The sequence below is a fragment of the Neodiprion pinetum genome, chromosome 4, assembly GCF_021155775.2.
Source record: "Neodiprion pinetum isolate iyNeoPine1 chromosome 4, iyNeoPine1.2, whole genome shotgun sequence".
In the NCBI taxonomy this organism is placed as follows: Eukaryota; Metazoa; Arthropoda; class Insecta; order Hymenoptera; family Diprionidae; genus Neodiprion; species Neodiprion pinetum.
Window position 1 is genome coordinate 24,265,927 of NC_060235.2, and position 7,734 is coordinate 24,273,660.

The following is a 7,734-nucleotide window of genomic DNA, read 5'->3' on the forward strand; positions in this document are numbered from 1 at the left end:
AAAATAGAATTCTCGTGCCAATTTATTATTGACCCCTGAAAACCCTCTCGGTTGACTCGAAACTCGAACGATCAACCATACTTTTCTAATTCTAATCGTAATAAATGATCGGCACTCGACCGGAACGTTTAATCAAATAACAGTTTCATCCGATTTAGGATGTCTGAATAATCGTCCAATTACAGTTGAAGAGAAATTCAATAGCTCGCCAGCTTTTACAATAATCAAACCCCGAAGCTTTCGCGGCAACGCGTGTTCATGCGGAGTAAACATGTAAATGTTTACTCGGTTGTAAGATTCGACAAAGAAAAAAATCACCCGCCGAATATCTCCAAGATTTCAGTCACCCTGAACAACAACCGCAAGGTCAAAGAGCTTTGGGTGAAATTCGCTTTTAAACAGATAGCCAAAATTCATTGCCGACAAGCTTACATTAGGCAATGCTCGAATCTACACCATCGCTTTTCTCACGACCGTGCACATGTGACGACAGTCATTCCTTCGAAATTCTGCATTGAGCAACAAGCGTCACTTTCGAAAACCGCGGCACTCGACCCAACGTCCGTGCCGTGAGCGAAGGAAGGGCGAAGTCTCCGCAAGCTCGGTTAATCTTCACATCTTCATCGCGAGCTTATCGTTGTTAGTACGGTAAACTTTGTAATCGGACGTGAATTCGTTACCCCGCGAAGCCGGCCGCGTTACGTTTCGCAACACACTGAACGGGCGGCGCAAGCCGAGATACGCGGGCGTCGGGACGCCGGGCGTCGTGTTCCCTCGGCGCACTTCGCCAGCCCCTGGCAATCGGCCAGCCACACACATATATTGACACGACGCGACGCTGTGCCTCGGCCACCGACACTCCGTTGGTATTTCCAGGCTGAATGACGGTTTAGGGAGTGCATCTGTACTTACTTTCGGTCTGACGGAACGTAACGAGACCGAGTGTCGTGATAGAGGGCGGCTAGAAATACATCACGAGGAGGGACGCGAGCTTTTTCCTTACTTCCAAGACGCGTCGCGTCCCGGTGGACGAGCATATTATTCACTTCAATTTCTCGTTCCGACGAGGAGGCATCCGCTCGATTCGTCATCGGCTCAGTATCGTTCGAGACGATTTCCTGATCTCCGAAATCACACTGAAATCATGATCGCAAAATAAAATTATATAATCCCTGCCGTGATCTGCGCTGTAAAATTTAAGTAATCACTAAACATCGCGATCATGATCTCTCATTTTCTTTTTTTCTCCTCGCAAACGAAACGTTTTACGTATCGTTAAAGAAATGCTCACTAAAGTACATCTCTCGAACATCGTTTTTAAGGGTAGTTCCCAGAATTCGAATTCTGCCCGTTTGAATAATATGGTCAAAGTGTAATGTAAAATTTTTTTTTACTTTCTTCTGTTACAATTTGACTTCATGTTTGCAGGAGGGTTACAGCGTCTAAAAAATTATTCGTTGAGCAAAATTCATATCTCAATCGGATCGAAGGTTGTAATTAAGCCTCGCACGTCTATTCGTGTAAACATTCACCTTTTAACGTCTCAAGTGGCTAAACTTTTGACATTACGGTAAACATTGAAGTGATAAATTGGCGGGCAATTCCCCATAGAAATGCCTGTAGAGCAGTCTGTGGCTTCCACGGCTTACGAGTCATCAGTTCCGTAATTACATAGATGTACGAGTATATGTATGCATAGAAAGGCCCCCGCCTTGTTCAATATCTCGAGAAATTACCAGTATAGTGATTGAAAAAACTAAGTATAATTTTCGGGCACATTCTTTATCAACGTATCACGAAGGGAAATAAATTTTCATTATTACATGAATCAACAATATTAAAAAAAAAAAAATGTGTTTGCCAATTACGTGAAATCAATGCATACTTCAATTGAATCGCTTGTTTTGTAATCTTAGATTAGCAAAGTTTGATAATATATTGTCGAATGATAGATTTTGAAGGTTATCGTTTTCGAGTGATCGAAATCTAGAAAATCTGCATTTTTTTCGTACGTCTTCATCGACCTCTGACCTTCTTCACTAATTGATTTGCGAAGAGTCTATCATAGGAATGATAGAATTGATTCGAAGTTTGTCTTTTGCTGATAATCATCGATATCTGAGGCATTGCCCTCGTCATTTTTTTCTCTAACCCTTTGTCTCTCATTTGCAGATTTATAATCCACAGCTGGTAAAGTTTCTACAGCCTTCTGTTCGATTTCATTAAAATGGTTTCTAGTATTTTTTAAACAAGCCGATAAATTTGCGTGTAGTTACGTACTCGATGGTGTTTGAGTTCACTGTAGGGTTTTGCGTGGTTTATTTTATTTTTTTAATACTTCATTCAGGAAAACTAGCATGCATAAACTCGTATTCTTCCGTTTCGTCAATTTATATTTTCGACTGGTTTTTTTTTTTTGCGCAGCCACTTTCACTTTTATCGTACTGAATTTCATTTGAAACGTTATTCATTGTACCATAATTATTTGTAGTTTCTGCGGTAATTTTTGTTTTGTTGAAATAGGAAAAAAAGTATTTTGCTGTAGCACAGGAAATGAATTCATTGTGTATAAACAGCTATTAACTGCAGTTCGCACCAGCTGCGTTATCGTATGATTTTTCTCTGCATTTGTTAAAGTCAACGTTACATTCGCTAATAATATAATCAAGTACCAGATTAGTTACGGTTCCTTGAAAACGGTTATCTAATGAAAGAAATTGTGAAAGAAGTGAACTTTCTCCAAATGCATTAAAATCTATTTTCGTAATGATTCATTATCCATTCGTTTAGTTATATCAGAAACCAAATTTTCAAATTCTGTGTACTGTGTCGCAATATTATTATAGATTTGTATATTTTTTACTAAAAGTGATGCTGTTTTTGATATTGTGATTTTTATTTCCAACATAGAAGCGTATTCGAATTTCAGTACTAAAGCTTACAGAATTTAGTGTACAGGGTTCGTAATTTAAAAATAATTAAAGCGCATCGATTGGATGCGTCTTTTTTTATACCAGAACAGACGTACGTCGCTTATCACTTTGTTCAGTCTATTTATACTTATCCGCCTGGTGATTAAAATGCATTTTCAATCCGATTAACGTCACATAATTGTCGTGATCGGGACCTGAACTCAAAACAGACGCAACACTCGCATTACTAGCCGCTCGCTCTGTACCTGTTGCGCTAATCGTAAACGCTGGCATGAAAAATGATGAACTTATCTACTCTTTGACATTAAAGGCATGATTATAAAAGCAATTTTCGAAACAAAATTCATGAATGTTTCACTTTTCTCGTCTCTTTTATCGTTCGTATATCTACACTTGACAATCTTAGACGTATCTTATTGTCAACACTTGAATCAAGAATTTAATAATAATTTTATTAGAAATGATGAGTGAAATTAGAAACCATACAGATGATAATTTTTACTCGAGTTGGCAAAACTCGACAAATGTTAGGAAATTTGAATGAAACGTTGATTGTGAGGAAGCTCAGATCGTTGCGTCTAATTTGATCGGGTCTCGCACGTTTGCGATAGCAAAAGAATCGTGTGTGCGATTGAAATGCGAAATTGCAAGTCAAAAGAAAAGAACGAAAAGTAATGCTAATTTAACAAATCGAAATAAAAAAAAAAAACAGTGACTCCAGACAAGGGCATCAATGCTCGCAGTTCGATTGTTGACTCTTCTTTTCCTCTGAAGATCACGTAGTACTTTTTGGCCCCTGAAATGCGGGAAATGTGAAAATAGTAACACATGTCAAAAAACCGCACAATTTTTTGACGATTTTCAGGATTTGAGTAACTTTTCTGAATGTCGCTACAAAAGAGCGATGCACCGTCAAAATTTGAACCCCTTCCGATGGTTTGGTTATATAATCTAGGGAAAAAAAAGGTCGAGATTGCTCGCTCGGTAAAGGTGGGAGTACTACGTGACCTTAAATTAAGGATTTACCGAAGCGAACGAAGCTCGTAGTGTCCGAGGCCGGAATATCGGTTCTACGTTTTCCCATTATTATACAAGTAATCCAGGAATACTACTTTTAGTACCTACTACGAGGTTAGGTCGAGTGTGGATGAGACCACCGCACGAAGATGCAGCGGAAGAATACTGACCAGTACATTTTCTTCGTTACTTGAGATTTCATGGCTAGTCTTCGTTTGTTTGAAGCAAGTCACGCTGCAATTCATAGATACAATGTGATCGATGATATCACTCGGTTCAATTCCGTGAAAATGATAATAAATTAATTTTTGACGTACGTAATAGAAGAAGAAATATCGCGAAATTTCAGAAAAATAAAGTAATGGAAATACACTGTAATTGACTTGACAACAATTACTAGTCTTAACTATCGTACGATTGTCTCGCGGGTTGGCTGCTCGTCTGTCGATTGTGTATTGCGGGCTGTCTACCTGCAGGCGTCGTTCTCTGTCTATTCTAATTGAATTTGGCTATGCTTTGTACCACGCGCGTTTTGTCTTGTTCATTAGACTGGTCCTTTGAGTCCTTGGTATGGCGTATTGTCTGTTGGATCGGTTACCCAGGTGGTTTGATACTAGATATAAATGAAACGTTTCAAACTGTTTCACAAAAGATTTAATATTCATGTATTCGTTCAATTTAGTATCATTTGCTGTGAATTCAACTGAATATATAATACGTCCAATGAATTATCGGGTTGAATATTAATAAAACAATATACCATAGTAATTGTTAAATCATCACGCGTCGACAATATGTATAGATTTTACCGCAGGTTCATTGTGGTTTTTGGCTGATAAAGACTGATCGTTGTCATCCTGAACGCGCTTAACGTGGGATACAAATTCTTTAAATGAGTCTGAAATTTCATTTCGTTCGTTGGCCATTACAAGAACCTCCATGGCTTTTGAGAGAGTCATGTTAATTACGTATTCATTGTTAATTACGACAACTTTGGAAAATACACTACCATTAGTTTTAATTAATTTCCGTATATGAGTTATTCCACGTTAAACCACATACTCTCGAAACGGTCAGGTTTTCAAATTTGACGAAAGTTCGTAATTATATTGTCTTTGATCCGAGAGAGTTCTTGAAGTTTAGGGTCGAAAGCTTCAAAAACTTTCCTCGTGATCAAATGTATTTGTCTATTGGTATGAATATTCAAACAGATTTTTTATCATGACTTATATGTTACGTCCAACATACCACTTCTTTCTATTTTTCCTACTCGCTAACTCTCCCACAGTTCTGTCCTGTCCTCTTATCTCTACGTAGTCTCACGCTATTCACTATCACGCTTACTCTTCAAATTCCATTCCCTACTCCTAGCTTTGTGACACCTTTTCTGCACCCGTCCGTTTCACGTCTCGAGGGACACTCCTATTCTGACACTCGACAATTCCACATCTCGCCTTCATATATATCTTTTCGCAACACACAACTCATTCCGACCGCTATCTCATGTTCTACGGAATAAACTTATAAACGACATATCAACATACTCCAGTTTATTCAATCCCATCCTGATTTCCGGTTGACCTGTAACGTAAAAGCGAAGCCAACCAGGTTACTCCTTCCGCTCAGGAGTAAACTCTACCCACGGACGTAACATATACAACCCGAAATTCTCAAAAAGGAATACTAGCTTTTTCCTCCTTTATTTTTCAACAGAAACTGAAATTTTTACGATTTAAAGACGATGGAGTGTATGTGAAAAAAACGTGAAACCCTAAAATATGCACCGCAGCATTCGCTCGCTGCCACGCTAGTTTTGAGTATTAAAACGAGAAAAATAAACCTGTGTTGCTTTACTATTTATATAATTTAATCATTTATTATTTCAAATCTTATACAGCAACTGTAAACGCGCGAGGTTTCTTTAGTTGACGTTTATATGTTCAGTTTCAATATTCTGCTACCATGAATGTGCTACTCGATTCATGAAGATTTATGAGTAATTTGACAGATTTATTGTATTGCTACAAGAGTATTCCCTCCTTAGTGTAGTACACAATATTTTTTCGTTTGCTGAGATTAGTTTACTAAAACTCGAAGGGAAGTTGCGTACAACAATTTATTTTTGAAGGACCTTCAACGATTTACTTTTACGATTTATTATACAATTTATTTTTGAAAAACCTTCAACAATTTACTTGTACAATTTATTGTACGACACATTAATTTTGAAGGAGTTATAACGAAAAACTGCCACACAAAACCTTTGGAAGAGTGCTGTGCGATTAGAAAAACGAACAATTTTTTCGTGGTTTCATTCAACAATTAACATCCATAAATGTATTCGACTTTCAATGAGTTCAATGTAAAAGTGCAAAAATGCATGAGAAGTTTCTACTGCCGAGCATCATACGACGGCTACACCCATTTTTTTTCAAAACGATCGGCGGCACGCTGCCATGTCAGACCATTTTGCTTTTTTGCCACGATCAGAAAATAAAATAACTGCCAACACTTCTCTTTTTGCAGAAGAATATATTTATTGTAGCCAACTCTCGAGTTTGTCGGCAAAACCGTATTTCGGTTCGGGGCTGAAAAAAAGAAATCGAGGCGTGACGCCCAATTTTTGGACGTAAGATTGAGATGGAAATTTCGCACCTTTTGTATCCCTGCATACTTTTCGGGAATTTGCTTATCTGATTGTAAGCAGGGTGTTTTTCTGCAATATCCTGGTGGGAAATTTCATTAGCTACAAAATGAGCTCCATTCAGACCTTGTGAACAGATCCGGAGATATGAGCATTTTAAGATCACCGTGCGCGATTGTTCTACTGTTTTTTATTTAAAATTTTAGATCTTCTATAACTCCAAAAGTAAGGACACTAAAATTTGAAAAAATTAGAGGAATTCCATTGACGCAAAGACGATATATTCTCAAACTTTTGTGAAATTTGAAGATATCAAAATAAATTTTCCCCCTCAAGTGTGGGTTTGGCGTGTAATATGACGATTTTTTTTTTTTGTTATGAACCACTATAACGGATCTAGGATTATAAATTTTGGAAGTCTGATCTTGGATTCGTTATCGGTGACCCAAAATCGCCGCTTACTAATCTCTACTACAATCGAAATATTTTTAGATTTTTTCAGACCATATTGGACCCCCGTTTTGGATTTTACAATCTGACTTCAGATTCATAATCAGCTACCCATTTATGCATTATCGAGTTATCATTATTATTATATGATTCTTTGGAACGTTCTTATTTGAATAATTGAAAAAGTACCGAACCGATCAACGTCAAAATCTAACTGGTTCTAAGTTTGAAAAAGCCGCGTCGTTTGAGACCAACGTCAATTATGTAATAGGTAATTCGTTCTCGAGATATCGTCGGATAAAAAAATTGATCACACAAATTCAGAAACACACAAACGTGCGTCCGAAAATGGTCAGGGGTGATTCTCCAGGCCTTGAAACTCAACTTTTCATCTCCGGGGTGATTGCAACAAGTTCCTTTTTCCTCTGTTCTCAGAGCAACGGGAAGTTAAAAAACGCATGAAACATGCTGCGTTATACCAAGAATATCATCGTCAGTCAGTACCAGAGTTGTCTAATATCGGAGCGACTGACTCGATATGAGGCGGACGCCGGCTTGCGTTGCTACCCTGCAAGCACTCGACTCTTCAGCTATGCTCCCTGGCTGACGCTACGTTTACTCACACCTTGTAGCTTCGACCAATCGAATGCGCAGTAGCCGTGTGTGCGTGCCCGACTTGTAGCGTAGCTG